The 20,982-nt window shown below is 39.7% G+C and overlaps 1 pseudogene; it reads left to right on the top strand.

Moving 5' to 3' along the window:
- Positions 1–20,982, top strand: part of LOC105001846 — a 133,148-nt pseudogene that overhangs the window by 3,275 nt on the left and 108,891 nt on the right.

Genomic DNA, 20,982 nt, shown 5'->3' with positions numbered 1-20,982 from the left:
CACCATTTTAAAATTCCTAATAAATTGACAAGAGCTAGGCAGTGCTTATCAATGGCTGCTGAAGCTATTAATTAAAAAGCTGATGAGGAACTTTGGATGAAATGGCAGCACCTGATGAACTCATTGGTTAATCTTCATGATGTGCCTTATAATACAATTCAAATAAAAGTGCCCAGCACCACCTATGAAGTGTCTTGACAGGGGGCGGAAAGCCTGAATCTGATCAAGCCTCCAGATCTGTCCATTAATAGGAAATACACAGCACAAAGGGACATGTTACAGAATACCATAGGAATATGATCAACAAAATCCAGAATAGGGATAATTCTACAGGATAAATGTCTTGGCATTGTTAACCAATTGCAAGAAAAGGGAGGGAGACCCTTTAACTTAAAAGAGACTTAAGTTAAAATGCAGATAGCACCTTTGTATCCTGATTTGAACAAATCTATTTTAAAACCAAGTGGAAACATAAATTTGAACAACTGAAAAATAAGGTGGATATCTTGAGTAATCTCATCCACTTTTAATTTCGTGCTGGCTTTATTATGTGGAAGAACCATGAAACTATGCTGCTGCTGCTGCTAGATCGCTTCAGTCATGTCCGACTCTGTGCGACCCCACAGACGGCAGCCCACAAGGCTCCCCCGTCCCTGGGATTCTCCAGGCAAGAATGCTGGAGTAGGTTGTCATTCCCTTCTCCAGTGCATGAAAGTGAAAAGTGAAAGTGAAGTCGCTCAGTCATGTCTGACTCTTAGCGACTCCGTGGACTGCAGCCCACCAGGCTCCTCCGTCCATGGGATTTTCCAGGCAAGAGTACTGGAGTGGGGTGCCATTGCCTTTTCCGAAACTATGCTAAGTGAGCTATATATCTAAATTTTGAATAAAGACATTTTAGTTCTCTTTCTTTTGAAGTTATTTGCCACTGGTCACAAAAATAGTGGCAGACCTATGGCTCACCGTTGACTTTCTGGTTGACTTCAGCGTTCTCTCTGCAATGTGTGTGCTCATTTGCTTAGTTGTGTCTGACTCTTGTGACCCGTGGACCACAGCCCACTAGGCTCCTCTGCTCATGGACTTTTCCAGGCAAATTGTTGGTTTCTCAGTCATGTCTGACTTTGTGACCCTACGGACTGTAGCCTGGTAGGCTCCTCTGTCCATGGGGATTCTCCAGGCAAGAATACTGAAGTCGGTTGCCATGTCCTTCTCTAGGGGATCTTCCCAATCCAGGGATTGAATCCAGGTCTTCCACATTGCAGGCGGATTCTTCACCATATGAGCTACCAGGGAAGCCCATGAATACTGGAGTGGGTAGCCTATCCCTTCTCCAGGGGATCTTCCCAACTCAGGAATCAAACTGGGGTCTCCTGCATTGCAGGTGGATTCTTTAACAGCTGGGCTACCTGGGAAGTCTAGGCAAACTGTTGCTGCTGCTAAGTCACTTCAGTCGTGTCCGACTCTGTGTGACCCCACAGACGGCAGCCCACCAGGCTCCCCAGTCCCTGGGATTCTCCAGGCAGAATGCTGGAGTAGGTTGTCATTCCCTTCTCCAGTGCATGAAAGTGAAAAGTGAAAGTGAAGTCGCTCAGTCATGTCAGACTCTTAGTGACCCCATGGACTACAGCCTACCAGGCTCTTCTGTCCATGGGATTTTCCAGGCAAGAGTACTGGAGTGGGGTGCCATTGCCTTCTCCCAGGCAAACTTAGTGGGCTGCTATTTTCTCTTCCAGGGGATCTTCCTGACCCAAGGATCAAACCTGCATCTCTGGCGTCTCTTTTCATTGGCAGGTGGGTTGTTTACCACTGAGCCACCTAGGAATCCCTTCTATACCATGTTGCAACTTTTAAGAACCGAAGCGTATAGTTGAAGATGACCATATAAATATAATTGCATAGAACATTTACATGCATTCTCAATTTTTAACAAATGAGTGGAAGGAAAGTTTTGTGATGGCAAGGAGAAGTAGAGAAATCCAAGTTAAGATGCAAGGTTTAAAAAAGAGGAAGTTAGGGTTAGGAGAGAAACTTAGGGAGAAGAGTAGAAAGAGAAAAGGGTAAGATCTTTTTTGCTTTGACCTTGAAATGTTAGACCTCTCATAGATCTATATAGATTACTTAGATTACTCTTGCCAACAAGAGTTTACCGATATATTGTCAACTATAAACTGGCACTTGCCATCTACCTCTACAACGATTAAATCATGTGATTCAACAACCTCTGAAAGGAGTTCAGAGTAGAAAGCAGAAATGAGGTACTCTGTGCTGAGGAGAAAACTGTCAGGACGGCTCTTCAGATATTTTAGGAGCCCATTTTATGAGCCTAATTCTTATATCACCTCATATCTAGAAAAGCACTGAAGTCCTTCATGATGACAGTTGTCCATTGTGACTGACAGAAACCCGCAAAAAATACATACTCTATTGATGTATTTCTGCTTCAGCAAATCAACATATATACTGACCTCCTCCCGGCCTCTTTGGAGCAGTTTCTCAGAGCTATCTGAAATGCAGTCTCCTGGCCTATAGTCTATTTTACCCCAAATAAAACAACTTGCAACTCTCTTGTTATGCTTTTCTTTTTCTTTAAGCTGACAACATTCTGTTTTCTGGGACCTACCTCAGCCTTTCAGGGTTATTTTTTTTTTTCCACTTTTATTTATCCTATAGATAACTTGAAACTGTACATCATGTCTTATACTCCAGGTTCTAAGACTATATAAGGTCTGCCTTGTAAGGTGACAAACCATTAAAGTAAGCTCAACCTTATTCAGTCAGGCCTGGGAGTTAATTTTAGCTTTCCTTTTAGATGTTTATCTCAGGTGTTTAGGTAACAAAATCCTGAGGGGTCACCTATAGGCTTTTAGATGAAGACAGAACAAGCAGAAGCAATACTCTCCTTGCTGCTTCTGCCGCTAAGTCACTTGAGTTGTGTTCGACTGTGTGCGACCCCATAGACCGCAGCCCACCAGGCTCCCCCGTCCCTGGGATTCTCCAGGCAAGAACACGAGTGGGTTGCCATTTCCTTCTCAATGCATGAAAGTGAAAAGTGAAAGAGAAGTCACTCAGTCGTGTCCGATTCTTAGTGACCCCATGGACTGCAGTCCACCAGGCTCCTCCATCCATGGGATTTTCCAGGCAAGAGTACTGGAGTGGGCTGCCATTGCCTTCTCCAATACTCTGCTTATTTCACGTTAATCCTGGAACAAGGTCAGTGGCCCTCCGATGACATTGAGTGGTCTCACTGTTTTTACATTTTTTAATTTTTATACTTAAAGACATTGATTATTGGTTTTAGTTTTTTGTAAAATGTATTCTTTGTTTTTTTCCTTTTTTTAGCTACCTGGATGACTTAATTATACTTACAGTCTTCTAAGGACTTCCCATGTAGGTTATCTACTTTTTTTTAAATAATCACTTGGTAACTTTGAAAGGTGTGTTTTCAGTTGTCTCATCAACAATTTTAAATTTCAATCTTTTAGAATTTTTTTAAATCAATGCCAATATTTTTGAGTTACTTTGATTTTTTTCTTCTGTTACTGGGACAGTGTATTATTGTGTTTCTTTTATATTTTTCAGACAAATTTTCAAATATTGGGGAAGTAGAATAAGGTAGCAATTAGGAGAAGTTACTGGCAGATTTTGGTCTTAAACTAGTTAACGATACGGGTGTACTCCTAGATGTAATGAAGTTTTGAGTATAATTCTTTCTTGTCTTCCTCTGAAATTAATATTCTCATTTAAAAAGTCATTTGCTGTTACTAAAGCCACAAATAGAAATCTCAAACACTTAACACATGTCCCCCGTGGAAAAATAATTTCTCTGATGTCATCTGAGAAAAGGCCATGAAAAAGAAAGATAGACATCTTTGAACTGCTAAAAATGTATACTTAGATGTTTCTCAGAGAGTTTGAATATCTTCCTTGACACTTTGCCAGTTGTTCCCCTGGACAGATTATTTAACATCTATGAGATAGCGTTCACATTAAAGAAACACAGAATGTCCTCTCCGACCCTTTCTACAAGTTTACTGGCCAGATGCAGTAATGTATGGGAAAACACTTTGTAAGCTGTAAAGTTCTATACAAGTACATGGTAATAACAATCATTGATGGTTTGCCCAGAGAGAAAGATGAGACTTCATTCAAGGATTAAATAATTGACTTCTTGCTAGCTGGCAATGGCACAGGCACCCATGCCTTTTACGTCTTTATAATGTAAGCCTCTAAACTAGTTTTAGCAGGGGGAGAGGAAGCAGATATTTTTAGAAAACATCCTGTGGGTTAGATGAAATTGCCAAGTATATGATTCAGCATGAGAAATTTAAGTTTCCAGGTTCTTAGGCTTCATGTGTGTGTCCTTGGTTACTCAGTCATGTCCGACTCTTTGCGACCCCATGGGCCATAGCCTGTCAGGCTCCTCTGTCCATGGGATTTTTTAGGCAAGGATCCTGGAGTGGGTTGCCATTTCCTCCTCCAGGGGATCTTCCCAAGGCAGGGATCAAACTTGAGTCTCTTACATTGGCAAGTGGATTCTTTACCACTGATCCAGCTGGGAAGCCCTCTTGTGCTTCATAGGATAATTATAATCAAAAGGGAAAGAAAAATCACCAACTCTCAGGGGGAGGGGAATTGTTTCAAGACTATTTGTTAAATTATCACTTTTGAAGCTTAATTTTTGCATCTTTCCTTGAAATATCTAAAGAAAAATGTCAGTTACTTAAAAATGTCAGTTACTTAAATAAATCTCAGTTACAGAAAAAAATGATACTTAAAGGTATAGCCACTTGTTTTCAGCTCATGGTTTTACTTAGAATTTTCTTTATCTGATCAAAATTAAATAAAACCAGTATAGTATCTATAACTTGAGCCTTACAGTTTTCAAAAGAAATACAGTGGTGCTGATATGAAAAAATATGCAAATTTACTACTAATAAATAATGGACACTTCATCCCTATAGTACCAGTAAAAATGGGACAGAATCAGATGAAGAGTTTTTCTACTTGGCTTGGCACAACATGAGTCTAGACTAGGGATTTAGTAAAGGGTTAGGGATGCTGGAAGGCAAAGAGAAATTGCTTGATAGATCCAGACATTTTGTTTACCCTTTTGGATGCCTGTGTAAGAATTTCCAAAAGTAATACAAGAATATACACCCACTGAAATCACCTCTCTCCCCGTACCTCAGCTCTTCTCTCCTTCAAATAAGCAATGGCTGTTTATGCTACCTGTGTTGAATTGTATTGATGTAACCATACATACAGATTTTTATATAATGAAGATCATACTATGTAATAGGCATTACACTAGTCTTCAACTGGATTGTGTGTGTGTGTGTGTGTGTGAAAATCAGAACCTATCAGTCTAAATCTACTTCATTTTTCTAAATCAGAGGTTGGCAAACATTTTCTTTGATGCTTTGTAGGGCATGTGGTCTTTGTTACAATTCCTGAATTCTATCCTATAGCACAAAAGCAGCTGTAGACAATACAAAAACTTGTGATGGTTGTGTTCAATAAAGCTTTATTTGCAAAAACAGGCCAAGTTTGGCCCATGGGAGGAGTTTGCCAACCTCTGTTCTAAATTGTTATATAGTACTTCTGCTAAAAATAACCATTCTTCTGAAATCATATCCAATTTTTCTCTATTAAACGCAACTGTTTTGAATATCTTTATACAAATAACACTGTACATATTTAAGTACTTCTGTAGAAAGTGAATACCAGCTCAAAGATATTTGTATTTAAATATGAAAACATAGCTTCCAAACTCTCCGAAGACTTACCGACTTACACTCCCCAAAACTGTATGAGAATGGGCTTCGTACTGCCTGCCAACACTATTACTTTTATATTTATGTATATTTTTGGCTGTACCACACAGCTTTCAGTATCTTAGCTCCCCGACCAGAGATCAGACCTGGACCCCAGCTGTGAAAGTGCTGAGTCCTAACTATTGAACTACCAGGGAATTCCTAGCGTCCACTGCTTCAAATTATCATCCTAGCCCTCAACATTATCACTTTTATCTGACCTATCCTAAATTATTTGTGAATATATCTATACATATCCATGAAAATAAGTTGAATTTAAGGAAGGAAAATAATGTATCATGGGCCCAAGAGCAGGACCTGATCTCATAACACCCAGGAATAATTTGTAAGTATAATGTACCAAGTTCATTGTCCAGAGTTCATTATTCTCCTCTGGAAAAAAAGAAAAAGAAATTGTGTTTATGTCACTATATTCCATTTCATAAAACACTGTTGTAAATGCTGTAAGGAGTGATGGGCCAAGATAACGTTTACCTCTGTGCCTTCGAGGTTGGGGAGCCCCATTTTGTGGCTCAGATGGCAGAGAATCTGCCTGCAAGGCAGGAGACACGGGTTTGATCACTGGGTCAGGAAGATTCCCTGGAGAAAAGAAAGGCTACCCACTCCAGTATTCTTGCCTGCAGAAATCCATGGACAGAGGAGCCTGGAGGGCTACAGTCTATGGTATTGCAGAGTGGGACACAACTGAATGAATAACACTTTCACTTTTCAAAGGAGGTTAATGGTTTATTTTTATTTTTATGAGTATTATGTGCAAAATACTATTTCCCTTACTACTGATACTTAGCTGATGAAGCTTGAGAGACCTAATAATACTCTTTTACCTTCCTACCTGATTTAGAGTAAATTGAGAGACAGATGCTGCAATCAAAAAGATAGAGAATATTGCCTGTGCTATTGAGAAAGCTCTTGGACAGCATGACCTATATCCCTCATAACAACAGCTTTCTGAATGCTATATCCTATAATGAATCTTCCCCACTTTTAGAAGAGTTTGAAAATGACAGACCTTCTAGCCTGTCCTTGGAAAACATCTCAGAGAGTTTGCGATTCATAAGATAGTCATACCCCATAAGGAAGGAGAAAGAGAAAGTGTCTGAACCACACATATCCAGTTCCCTTTCCTAACTCACCAGTTAGATGAGTCACTGGGGAAGGGGAGAAGACAGGCCAGGAGTGTCCCTCTCAGTCAGTCCTTCCTCTTGGAAATGAGTCAGTCAATGTCTTGCTCTAACACTAACCCTTGTGAGGTCAACCATCTTTCCAGTATTTTTGATGGCCATGTAATTGTTTTGTGAACTGATTGCTGTTATCCTTTGACCATTTTTAAAAGCTGGTTCATATTATTCTATTGATTTATAGGAGTGCCTCATCTTATTAAGGATATTAATCTTTGGCTATTAGCCACAATGACTGCATTTATCAAATTTAAGCTGCCATTGCTTGTAAGATGCCTTTATTTTATATATTCCTAAAGGGAGGGAGGTTAAAAAAATATTGCTGATGAAGCTATGTCCCAGTGAATATTATCACTTAGAATTTTTGTTTTCTATGTACTGAAAGAGCTTGTTTAGACGTTTTGAGTGTGTACTTAAAAGGGAAAATATAAGCAAAATTGATTGGCTAAGGGATTTGCAAAACATTTTGTAGTCAAAATTCATCTACTGTCTTGACTTACTTTTCTCTACAGCACCCTCCCTGTATGTGTTTTTCCACACTATATGTTATCCTTTGTGTCATCAAGTACATTGGTACAGCCACATTTCTCCAAAGAGTGCTTTGGTGCTGGGTCCAGAACTTTTTTCCAAGTCATAGCCACCAATTCTTTAGGTTTTGATACTGGAACTTTCTTGAGCTTACCAGTAGAAGTAATGGGATTTCAGACAAAAAAGAAAAACACTCATATTTTTCTCCTTAAATGGTTCTTGAATAGTGTGTCAACCGAAGTGTTAAGAGATTGAGCCTTTCCAATGATAAGCAGAGTATCAACCACATTTGAACATGTGCAGGCAGTGGCTCCACTTCACAACCACAGCCTGGTAGACAGCAAATGTAAGACACAGAGGTGGTAAAACGAATGTTGATTCAGATACATTAACATTTAAAGACATGCTTGTGTTCTAACTGGTGAATTAGACTGCTTTTTTTCCAATGTGTCATGACTTTTTTTTTTCTTTCTAGGGTAAAATATATAAAACATTTGTCATTTAAGTATTTTAAGTGTACAATTCAGTCGCTATTAATTACATTCACAATATTGTGCAGCCATCACCAAAATTTCAAAAATGTTACATCATCTCAAGCAGAACTCTGTACATAATTAAGCAACAGCTGCACATTATCCCTTTCCCCAACCCCAGGCTTCTAATTTACTTCCTATCTCTATGAATTTGTCTATTCTAGATATTTCATGTAAGTGGAGTCATACAACATTTGTCGTTTTGTGTCTGGCTTCCTTAGCTTGGCATAATATTTTTAAGGCTCGTGTTGTAGTGTATAGCAGACTTTTATTCCTATTATGAATGAATAACATTCTATTGTTTGTCTCTACAACATTATCTATATATCTTGATGAATGCTTGGAGAATTTCTATCTCTTGGCTGTTGTAAATAATACTGAATGGAACGTTGGCCTACAGGTGACTGGTTGAGTCCCTGTTTTCAATTTTGGAGGTTATATGCTGCTGCTGCTGCTGCTAAGTCACTTCAGTCGTGTCCGACCCTGTGCGACCCCATAGACGGTAGCCCACCAGGCTCCCCTGTCCCTGGGATTCTCCAGGCAAGAACACTGGAGTGTGTTGCCATTTCCTTCTCCAATGAATGAAAGTGAAAAGTGAAAGTGAAATCGCTCAGTCCTGTCCGACTCTTTGCGACCCCATGACTGCAGCCTACCAGGCTCCTCCATCCATGGGATTTTCCAGGCAAGAGTACTGGAGTGGGGTGCCATCGCCTTCTCTGTTGGAGGTTATATACAGGAGTAGAATTGCTGGATAACGTGGGATTTTTATTTTTAACTTGCTCAGAGATCGCCAAACTGTCACACATCTTTTAATTCTAATATCTGGTTGGCACTAAGGAGATGAACAGAAAGTTTTTCATTGTTGTCCCAGAGTTGGTAAGGGTGCAGAAATTGCTGTGAGGAAACCAGGAGCAACGTCAACAGTGTCCACAGAGGTGTATGTCTTACTAAGTGCAAGAGTGCCCAGAGGTTCCTTAATTATATCTTTAGAAACAAAGGGATTAGCCATTGTAAATAAATCTAAGGAATGAGCCTATACCCAGAGTTACTGAATAATTCATCTTTTGAAAATTTGGAGCAGCAGGTGAAAAGAGCTAAATGGCTCTGCCTAAGAAAAGAAAGAGACAGAAACCACAGAGATGACGTGGAGCTTGCGGAAAAAAGCTACCAGAAGGAAACAGGGAGAGAGAAGAAACAATTGATTTAAGTCTGTTAACATGGGCATCATTTTAAATGCAGGTCCCCAGAGCACATACTAAGTGATAGGATTTGTGCTTAACACTTTAAATCAAATCTTTAAGGCAAGACAGGTAGGCGGTTTCCTTTTTACACACTGGAAACTATGGCCTTAGAAGTTAAGTGCCTGCCCAAGGCCGCAGAGCTAGTGAACTGCAAAAATGGGATTTGTCCCTCTCTGGCAGCACTTTTCACCCTGCCACTCTGGCCCTATAAGTTACATATTTGAGAGTCTTTCTTTCACAACCACTCTTTCCTGCCTACCGTTGTAGAAAGAACAAGGCCTCTTTCCCTTGCCTTGCCCTTCCTGGCCTCGGGGGGCTCTGCTGAGACCCTGCCGGGAGCTGTGCGGCTCCTTCAGCGTGTCTGGCATCTGGTTGCGTGCTGTGTGTTTGCTCGGCTGTGTCCGGCTCTCTGCGACCCCACGGTCTGCAGCCTGCCAAGCGCCTCTGTGCATGGAATTTCCCAGGCAAGAATACTGGAGTAGGTTGCCATTTCCTACTCCAGGGGATCTTTCCAATCCAGGGATCAAGCCCACATCACCTGCATTGGCAGGAGGACTCTTTACCACTGAGTAGCCACCAGGGAAGCCCCTGGTGTCTGGTTAGTGACATACAAAGCTTCATTCCTAAACTCTTAAACCATCCCATGTGCTGCTGGTATGAATTTGCTTTATTTTAACTTCCTCTGTTGATTTTGCATACTTCAAAGTCCTATCTCTTCCTGCATGTTGGGGCCACCTATTTTCACAGGAGAAAAGATAATTTATGCACTACCCTTTGGAGTGTACCTACCCATATGTTCTATCCCTGCCCTCTCAGGAGACCCTCTATTTCCAATTTATTTATTTATATTTCAAAGACTGTCTCTCCTAAGAGCCATATTAAGGGATCTTATGTCCCTGGAGTTTGGAGAAGGAAATGGCAACCCACTCCAGTGTTCTTACCTGGAGAATCCCAGGGACGGGGAAGCCTGGCAGGCTGTCGTCTCTGGGGTCGCACAGAGTCGGACACTACTGAAGCGACTTAGCAGCATGTCCCTGGGGTTATATCTGTCGCTTCAGGGGGTCGGTCTCAGATTTGTCATAGTTTCTTTTCCCTGTTACTCTGAGCATTACATTTACAAAGCACACACATGCTATACTAATTTGGTGATTAAATGATTGTCATCATAATATTCTCCAAAACACAACGTCCTCTCACTGATTTCCTCCTCAAGTGATTTAGTCACTAAGTCATGTCCTGCTTTTGCCACCCTATGTACTGTAGCCCACCAGGTTTTCTGTCCATGGGATTCTCCAGGCAAGAATATTGGAGTGGGTTGCCATTTCCTTCTCCAGAGGATCTTTCGGACCCAGGGATCACACCCATATCTCCTGCGTTGGCAGGCAGATTGTTTACCATCTGAGCCACCAGGGAATCCTGCTCAAGAATTTGCACTTATTTTCTGTTTTCCAAAATTTCCTCCCAGTTCTCTCCTCAAGACCTATAGGGGACAGGAGCACCAAGAGCAGAGGTCCTACTAGGAACCTTAAGTTAGTGTGGGGCTTCAGGGCACAGAGGAAGCTGATTAGAGGTCCTAACTCAACACCCAAGGGCAAGTACTGGGTGATATTGTAAAGAATTTAGAAAAGCTAGATATTTCTTTGAGGGATTAATTGAAAAAAGGATGGTCCATCTATGCAGTCAAATATTGATACCTTCTGGCACTTAAAATGATAATGCAGAGATACATTTATTCACATGAAAGTGGGTGAATACAGATATGTAGGGCCTGAAGTTTACAGAATTTCTTTAAGAAGATAGATTCAGATACCTATAGCTTAAGTTTCATAAATACACTTAGGGGAAAAAAACAGGTTTCTGAATAGCATGTGAAACTTTGTTCTTATTTCAGAAAAGCCTAATTGGCAATGTAGAGGGTTGCTAGCAGTCATTATCTGTTGTATTTTTACTTTTAGTATATTTTCATTTTGTATACTTGTAATGTGATTATATATGTGTGTAGATGCATATACATATATGTGTGCATTTCAAATGTATATGTGATATATATATATACAGGAATTCCCTGGCTGTCCAGTGGTTAAAACTCTGCTTCCACTGCAAGGGTCCTGGGTTTGATCCCTGGTGGGGAACAAAGATCCCACTTGCTGCGTGGTGTGGCCAAAACAAACAAACAAATAAAAACAAAACAAATATAGTGTATTGTTTTTCACTAGAAGACCATGAGTCATCCAGACTTCTCTAGTCCAAAGGGCTAGGCAAATTAAGAGACTCCAGATTGTAGGATAGAAGGTTGGGAAAGCAGATGTAAGTAAGGTTTAAGCCAGAGAGTGGGAGCCAGAGGAATTCTCCAAGAATTGGTTTCCAGGTATGTTTTTATTTATTTTTAAATTGAAGGGTAATTGCTTTACAGAATTGTATGGGTTTCTGCAAAACATCAGTAAGCTTTATTAAGCTTTCTAGAGTTACAGAAAAGTTGCAAAGATAGTACAAGATAGTTCCTGTATAACCCTCATCTGCTTTCCCCTATCATCAGCATTTTTCATCTCAGTGGTAATTTTGTCAGAACTAAAGACCCAGTAGGTGCCCACTAGGTGCTAGGTGCTCAGTCGTGTCCAGCTCTTTGCAACCCCATGGACTGTAGCCTGCCAAGCTCCTCTGTCCATGGAACTTTCTAAGCATGAATACTGGAGTGGGTTTCCATCCCTCCTTCAGGGAATCTTCCTGACCCAGGAATTGAAGCGTGTCTCCTGCATTGGCAGGTGAATTATTTACCACTGAGCCATCTGGGAAGCCCAAGGACCCAATGTTGGTATATTGTTAACTTGGTTCCATACTTTATTTAGATTTCACTAGTTTTTGCTTAATGTCCCATTTCTGTTCCAGAATGTCACATTACTTTTAGTCCTCATCTCCCCAACCTCCTCTCGTCTATGACAATTTCTCAAACTTCCCTTGATTTTAATGTCCTTGGCAATTTTGAAGGGTACTGTCTCATGTTTTCCTCATGGTTAGACGAGGGTTTTGGGATTTGGGGAGGATGACCAGACAGGTGTAGTACCATTCTTGTCGCATTAAGGCTGATGTTCGTACCAAGAGTTCATGTTACCAGCATGACTTATCACTAATGAATGTCAACCTTGATCACCTGTTTTAGGTAGTTTTTACCAGGTTTTTCCACTGTAAAGTTACCTTTTTTCGCTTTCCTATTCTATTCTTTGAAAGCAGGTCACTAAGTACAGACTGTACTGGAGCAGCAGGGAGTTAAGCTGCATCTTTTAGAGAAGTATCTTCATAAATTATTTGGAATTCTATCATGTGAGAGATTTGTCTCTTCTCCCCCATTTGTTTATTTAATCATTTATTTATATCAGTACAGACTTCTGGGTATTTATTTTATATTTTAGTGACAACCCAATGCTATATTATTTATTGTATTGTTTAAATTGTTTTAGCTTTGGCCATTGAGAGCTCTTCAGATGGGCTCCTGTGTCTTTTTGACATGATTGGATCATTTGTTTTTTCAGCATTTCCTTACTTGCTGGCACTACAAAGCCCTCCAGGTTCATCTCTTGTATTCCCTGCCCCAGCCCTAGAAACAGCCATTTTTCCAAAGACCCCTGGTTCCTTAATTGGAGGATGATACAGAAAGCAACAAGTGAGCCCTCAGTGTGACTGTTGCTACTGGAGTGTCATTCCTTCTAAGCCTTTTCAGTGCACAGAGCTAGGAAATGTATGTATGTTTATTAACATACATGTGTTGTTGTCGTTTAGTTTCTAAGTCATATCCATGTTCTTGTGACCCTGATGGACTGTAGCCTGCCAGGCTTCTTTGTCCATGGGATTTCCCAGGCAAGCATACTGGAGTGAGTTGCCATGCCCTCCTCCAGGGGATCTTGCCAACCCAGGGATCGAACTTGCACCTCTTAGGTTTCCTGCATTGGCAGGCGGGTTCTTTACCACTAGCGCCACCTGGGAAGCCCAGCCTTTGGGAGAGGCTGTTAACTTCTTTCCTCCTGCCATCCACAGGTAGACAGGGTCCTGAACAAAGGCATTTTGGTTTAATATTCAGACAGAGGGGCAGGGTTCCCTGAGGCAGGCCATTATGTGTGGACAGTATCCTTTTCATGAACAAAAGCAGCGGGAAGGAAAGGTTAAAGTAAAAGAAACAGATCCAACGTGGAGTCAGAATTGTCTCTTCCCTGTAACACTGCCTTGGTTTGAGTCTTCTTTCATGGCATAGGGCGTGGCTTTCCAGGTGGCTCAGTGGTAAAGACTGCCTGCTGATGCAGGAGACATAGGATATGTCAGTTTGATCCTTGGGTCAGAAAGATCCTTTGGAGGAGGACAGAGGAGGAAATGCAACCCATTCCAGTATTATTTCCTGGGAAATTCCATGGATGGAGGAGCCTGGTGGGTCACAGTCCATGTGGTCTTAAAGAGTGGGACATGACTGAGTGACTAAGCACCTTGGCCCCTGCAATTCATAGCCTACTTCTCATTTGATCTGCTCCCACTCAATAAACTTCCATATTTAAGTCCATATTACCAATAATTGAGGGTCTCTTACTCATATTATTCTGTTAAGATATGTTTAAAATGGATTTTCTTTTGATGCACATAGTACTAGGGTGATGAATATTAAAAAGGAGTAGAAAATAAAAAGGCATGACGCAATGTTGTTTAAAAAAAGATTTATCTCATTTTTAATGGTAGCCACAATAAAAATTTAAGGTAAAAAGGTATAGAAGCATCGTTAAATTTCTCTCTCAATTTTAATTTTTTTCTTGTGATGTATACTTTTTCAAGTACAGGTATTTCAGTATGATTTTGAGAAAATGATCTGTTCACTCTTAACTGAATTCATAAAGCTAAGTTCTCAATTTTAAGTATGCTGTTACCATCTCTAAAATCTAGATGAATCTTGGCAATCATGGGGAAAATAGTTAATCTCTCTAGATCTTTAGCAATACTTTCGTTATTCTGACAAGCTGTCCAGACTGTCAAAAACATATCTAGGTGATTCAGTCCCTGAAGAAAAATGTATTTATGTCATACTTTTCGGAGAAGGCAACGGCACCCCACTCCAGTACTCTTGCCTGGAAAGTCCCATGGACGGGGGAGCCTGGTGGGCTGCAGTCCATGGGGTCGCTAAGTTGGACAAGACTGAGCAACTTCACTTTCACTTTTCACTTTCATACATTGGAGAAGGAAATGGCAGCCCACTCCAGTGTTCTTGCCTGGAGAATCCCAGGGACGGGGGAGCCTGGTGGGCTGCCGTCTATGGGGTCGCACAGAGTCAGACACGACTGAAGCGACTTAGCAGTAGCAGCAGCAGGCATACTTTTGGATGAATAAATTCCTTAAGAAAACATTATAGTATTTTGGGTCCCTTTAGAAACTCCTAGCAATTCTTTCCCCTTAAGTGTTTTTACTAATTAGGAAGCATTTACTTACTGTCTTTTTGGTGTGTTATAGAGGGATAAAGAGTGATTAAAAAAACTATGAATTCAAGTCATTCGTTTTTCATTTACCCTTCCTGCCTGGTTTTAATAAAAATTCTGAGTTTTGGCCATTGCTACAAAGTAATGTTCATATCTGTTTTGTGTTTCCTTTTAAAATACTTTCAAGTCACTTGTTAGGAAATAACCCATCAGTTGAGATTAGCTTTTGAGTTTACATGCCACCTCAGATTATATTTAGTGCTACTGGCAAATGATTTTATGGGTCTGCAGATCTTTCAACTTTGTTCAAGTTTTTGGCAACATTTTTTTCTGTGTGTGATATTTGTTTCCTCTTGGCAAGTTTCTGACAACTTGATGCCTTTAAAAATATATGTCTGTGATGTGATCTTCAATACTTGCCTTGCACCATTTTATATTTTGACACTAAAAAGTTAGTTTGTACCGGGCCTTGAGCTCAACAAAATATATGGTCATATGTGTTGCCACATTTTAAGAGGTTGTCCTTTCTTTGGAGGGCATTTCTATTTGTGGATGAATGTGCAGAGAGTTACATATATGAGAAACTGGGAAAGAGAAGAGTTGTGGACCAGGGAACTCATCCTTCACCTACCCGCCACATGTCTTCAACAAAACCAGGAAGAAATGATGGAACAGTTTTCAGCCTGTTTCCAAAAAGAAGGCTGTTGAAAAATCATTCTTAAAGACAGAAAAAGCTTAATCTGAAGAAGTAGGACATGTTCATTATTTTATTGTTTTTCTGTCTGTTTACATTTGAAATCTGTAGAAGGGCAAGTTCGTCCTTACCACTTTCAAGTGATTTAAAGGGCCATCAGAATGGGCTGTCTCATCATAGTAAACCATTAGTACCCCAGTTTACTGGGTTTCCCAGGTGGCACAGTGGTGTAGCACTTGCCTACCAATGCAGAGATGCAAGAGATGCAAGTTCCATCTTCTCTGGGTGGGGAAGATCCCTTGGAGCAGGACAGAAAATGGCAACCCACTCCAGTATTCTTGCCTGGAAAATAAAATGGACAGAGGAGCATGGTGGGCTACAGTCCATGGAGTCACAAAGAGTTGGACACGGTTGAGCTCTCTCACACACACACACACACACACACACACACCCCTTAGTTTACTGTAAGTTAATATTTTTGGAAAATGCTGAGTTTCCCCTTTTCCCTCTGAGCAGCTGCCTTGTATATATATGTGCATGCCTGGCCAACAGTGATGCTGGTGGAAGGAAAGAGAATGTTTAGGACATTTTCTTTGCTCTCTACTGAGGAAAAACAAAATTCAGTTGTGTGCTTTACTCTGTAGGATGCCAGGAGGCAGTCCTTGACAAAACCTCCAATGTAATTTCCATAGGGAAGCTGTGACCCTAAAAGAACTGTCTTATAAGGTTCCAGATTTGAATTCCTTCTGTACTCGCTTTTTAGTTTTTTTTCTGTCACTCCAGAGCTGAGACACCGTGAATAATCTCTTCATCTCTCAGGTTAGGTCAGACCTGGAGGATGACATAACAAAATGCCCCATCCTTGAGGTTGAATTAGCTCTTTGGATTTGAGAACAGATGTTCTTTGCTGAGAGCTACTGCAATGTCTACCTGAATGTCTTCATCTTAGACAGTGGGGCACCAAGATCAGGATGGCTGCAACCTCAGGGTGAAGGCTGTTTTTATTTCTGTTAAACATCATTTGGCAGAGAAGACTTGAACGCTGCTGTTTAGCTATGATAAAGCCTGTGACGTCTATGGGTAAATTTAAGGATATACATTCTCAGAGCATACTTCAGTATTTTAAGGATAATCTATCCAATTCTTTTAAAAAATGTAGTTTGTCCATTGAATTGTAATAGTTCAGAATATTAAATTTTAAAATTGAGAGCATTTGCCAAGCTTTTGAAAGAGAAGATTTAGATGCCTGAATATTTATGAGTGAGGCCTCTCTTTACCACTACTGAGCTGAATAATCATGGGAAAATCACTTCTTCTCATTGATTTTCATCTTTTTCCTCTTACAAGGAAATAGGATTAAATTATTCCTAGGGATATTTTCAGCTGCAGTTTTTTATAATTTCAAGTTCTTATGAGCTGACTGTGGTCTTTATGATACACTTAAGCATCATATCTTAAGAATTCTCTAGAAGTCCTGTTTTAAACATAATAACTACTCTGTGTTCTGAAATAATATCTCTATGTCATTGGATAAGTCATATTGAACAAGTTACTAAAAGGTTGTTAAATATTTTACAATACTCTTTTGATAAACATTACACCTTTAAGGAACTGGAAGTCTATCAGCACGATGGGAAGTAAGCATGCATAACTAGAGTGTGAGGCAAAATGGTTGTATTAAAAGCTTCCTGGAGAATTAGATGTGTTTTGTAAACTTCAGTGGGTCATAGCAGACTTCGTGTGAGAAACAGGTTGGTGCAGAAAGATAAGACCAAGGGATAAAGTTCTTTTCAGATCGATTTTTCCATGTTTTCCTGTGAGTAATTTTACTAACTTAATGAAATGTATTTGCTTTCATAAACATTCATGTGTGTGTGATGTGTGCTTTGTTGGAGGAGGTGTGGTGTTGATGGAGATGAATGTGGACGATCTTGTTGCCAAATAAATGCTATTCCCTACAATTTGGTAAAGCTTTTTTTATTTATAGGAACTGTTTTTAAATTTTTATTTATTTTTAATTGGAGGATAATTGCATTAGAATGTTGTGGTGGTTTCTGCTGTACAACAGCGTGAATCATCTGTAAACACACATACATCCCCTCCCTTCTTGAGTCTCCCTCCCACCCACTCCCCATCCCACCCTTCTAGGTCATCACAGAGCACCAAGATGAGCTCCCTGGGCTATACAGCAACTTCCCACTAGCTATCTATTTTACACATAATAGTGTACATGATCATATCAGTGATACTCTCTCAATTTGTCCCATACAGGAACTGTTTTAAAGCATTATAACATTGTTTTTCCTTTACACATTTTTTAAGTCTCTAAATAGCTATGTGTTCTATTAGATCCTAAATATTAAAAGTCTCATCAGATTTCTTTCAAATATTTATAAAATAAAATCATACTCCTATTTAAAATAGAACATGAATGTTCCCCTGTAGAAAAGATGCATTAAATATGACTGAGCCCCCTTCCTTGGTTTATTTTTCTCGATGACAATTTTTATAAGTAGTATATATTTTAGTTGCTTATTTTCTTATTTTCACTTGCAAAACTGGCTGCCAGCATCTCAGCCCAGTGTGTCAGGGGACATCTCAAAAAGAATGGGGTAAATGGGCTGGTCTGATGCTTTGAAAATACGTATATCTGGATGAAATTGCCTATTTACTAGACTATTCTATTATACACCATCTACGGGCTTTGAATACCGAAATATGAACACATTACATCTCCAATATCTCCTTTTAGAGTTTCCATTAAACATCACTTATCTAAATGTGATTTACCTTTTAATTAAAATATTTATTGGTATAATTAAATCAACTGTAGATGGATTACTAAAATCATCTTAGAAATAGTACCTAAGGATCATTTGTTTATACTAAGAAAGTGACTTAACTGTCTGAATCTTTCCAGTAATTATTTGTTTCCAACAATTCTTCTATTGAAATTATTCCTTATAAGTAAAAGTGGTGATGGCTACTAAAAAGCAGGATTTGTATTCTCAGGAAAACTTGTTATTAGGAACAAATTCCAAATTATTATTATTATTATTATTTGTGAAATAGTTTCTAGTGCTTCTTTCCCTGTAAAGTTTAGCATCTGTTCCTGATTTTACTTTGATTATGTATTTGTGCTGTGCTGTGCTTAGTTGCTCAGTCTTGTCCGGCTCTTAGTGACCCCATGACTGCAGCCCACCAGGCTCCTCTGTCCATGGGGATTCTCCAGGCAAGAATACTGGAGTGGATTGCCATGCCCTTCTCCAGGGGATCCTTCCCATCTCAGGGATCAAACCCAGGTCTCCTGTATTGCCAGCGGATTCTTTACCATCTAAGCCACCAAGGAAGCCCTTAGATCCCTAATATACTGAACTAAATTAAAAAGTGAGAAGGAAAATGTGACATTTATTTTACACATAATTACTGATTGAAGAATAGAGCATTGGTATTTTGCTCCAACAGAACCCATTTCAAAACTTTCAGTGCTATCAAGGCAAACATAATAAGATTTGTTAAAATATTTATAGGAAAGAAATGACTCTAATGTCAAAATGAACATTAAGAAAAACATATAAACATGACAGAATCAGGAAAATGACACATTATTATCAAAGTGCATAGCCATCAGATGAAAGATATGAAATAAACAGCAGCTGGGAAATTTGAAGGCTAAATGCTTCCAGTATTATATTTGGAAAATAGTACAAACCACCAGCATCTAAGAAATGACAGACTGTCTAGTGAAACTTCTCTACCATCAGGAAGAAAATACATGAATGAGAAAGTGTGGTCACACATCATTATGTTAAATCACTAGGTGTAGAGTTCAGAACTGGCATTAAATAGAAATTCTTGCCTGCCAGAGGGAAAAGTGGAGGGGATATTATGGTTAATATCCTTTGATTATAAGTAATTCAAGCTAGCTTGTGTGTGTTTTTTTAAAGTATTGATTGTAAGTGGCTCATATGCTGATGACATGACTGTGGCTAGGCTTCAGAAAGGGAGTAACTCCAGGAACTGGGAAACATCAGTTTCTCCCCATTTCTTGTCTCTCCTTCCTGTAAGTGTGCTTTGAGTGCAGATCTAACTCTTGGCTAGGAGGACATTCAAAGACTATGTATACATAAACTGATAGGATAAAGCTAAGGTGGTTCTTGTAGTGTTGATCATGAACAGAAGGTTGGACCTGGGATGGTGATTCTTCCAATAAATTTGAGAATCCTTCAGGCTTATGAGCAATGTGAAGGGAACCTGAGGTTAGAACTAGTGTGTCATAGTAGGGCAGACTAGAAAGTCAATGTTCATGAGATCTGGTATCTGGAGGCTCTAGAAAAGGACCAGGGGCTTGGCTCGTCCTTCCTGTCCTTTTACCTGAGAGAAGATTCTTCCCTGGACTCCTCGCATGGCTTGCCTCCTTCTGCCTCAGCACAAATGTCACCTACTCAGAGAGGCCTTCCCTGTCCATTCTATTTAATGAAACCCCGATACCACATTTATGATACTCTTCCATAATTACTGTGTTTCTTCTCCTTTAAAGCTTTATTTTTTTGAAATTGTCATATTTGTTTACTCATCTTTTATCTGTTCTCACCTTCTTCCTCTCTTTGTGACATCTGAGGCCTCTTCTGAGTTGTTCTCCTTTGTATCTCTATCGTCTAGTGTGATGCCTAGCACATAACAGGTGCACAATAGATATGTGTTCCATAAATGACTAGGAGCATATTTGCTGCTCTAGAGTTGGAGCTAGGAGTAGTATGTGGTACTAGGAGCTGGGGATGTATAGTATCTTGATTCTGCAGCAGAGTGAAGATTTCTCTGGTCCAGTCAAAGGAGGATCTGCCCTTGCACATTATTGGAGCCTTAAAGTACTTATTTATTATACCTATGCTTTGGCATGGTTGGGAAATCAAGACTTATTAGCTGAGTTGGGGCTCAGTCATAGTGTAGGAGAGGACATTATGTGCTCAGAGTGTAAAGGGGCCTCAGGCACATCAGACACCTCTGTGCTCTATCTCCAAGATTCAGGGAAAGAGAAATGCTGGTTTTGAGAAACAAAGAAGTGCTTGGGGCTATTACACTGAATTTCTAATAGAGACCTTGGAGGGTGTTAATGAAGCAAGAATTTATTTTAAGTCATATCTGTACATTTGAAATACTTGAATTATAGTCTAAGAAAAGGTAGGATATCTATAGGTAAGCTTGAATTTTGGTGTTAGGATATGATGGTTTTCCTCATAAAGTTTATTAATGTCTTTAATATCATAGGACTCAAACAAGGTAACATAATTGTACAGTTTTCTTTCTTTAGTCTTCCTTTGAATAGTCTTCCTGAGAAATGCATTTCATGAAAGGAAAAAATGTATGTTCATTTAAGAAGAGGATTTTCCCTGAGAGGGAAGTTGGAGTAAAATTTGGATGAAGGTAGGGAAGTTGGTGAATCTCAACGGTTAACTTTTTCACTAGAGTTACGACCCAGATAATCACAATGGTGTGATCACTGACCTAGAGCTAGACATCCTAGAATGTGAAG

This window comes from Bison bison, unplaced genomic scaffold (assembly GCF_000754665.1).
Source record: "Bison bison bison isolate TAMUID 2011002044 unplaced genomic scaffold, Bison_UMD1.0 scf7180017864384, whole genome shotgun sequence".
In the NCBI taxonomy this organism is placed as follows: domain Eukaryota; kingdom Metazoa; phylum Chordata; class Mammalia; order Artiodactyla; family Bovidae; genus Bison; species Bison bison.
Note: the sequence above shows the minus strand (reverse complement) of the source record. Positions and strands in the feature narration are given on the sequence as shown.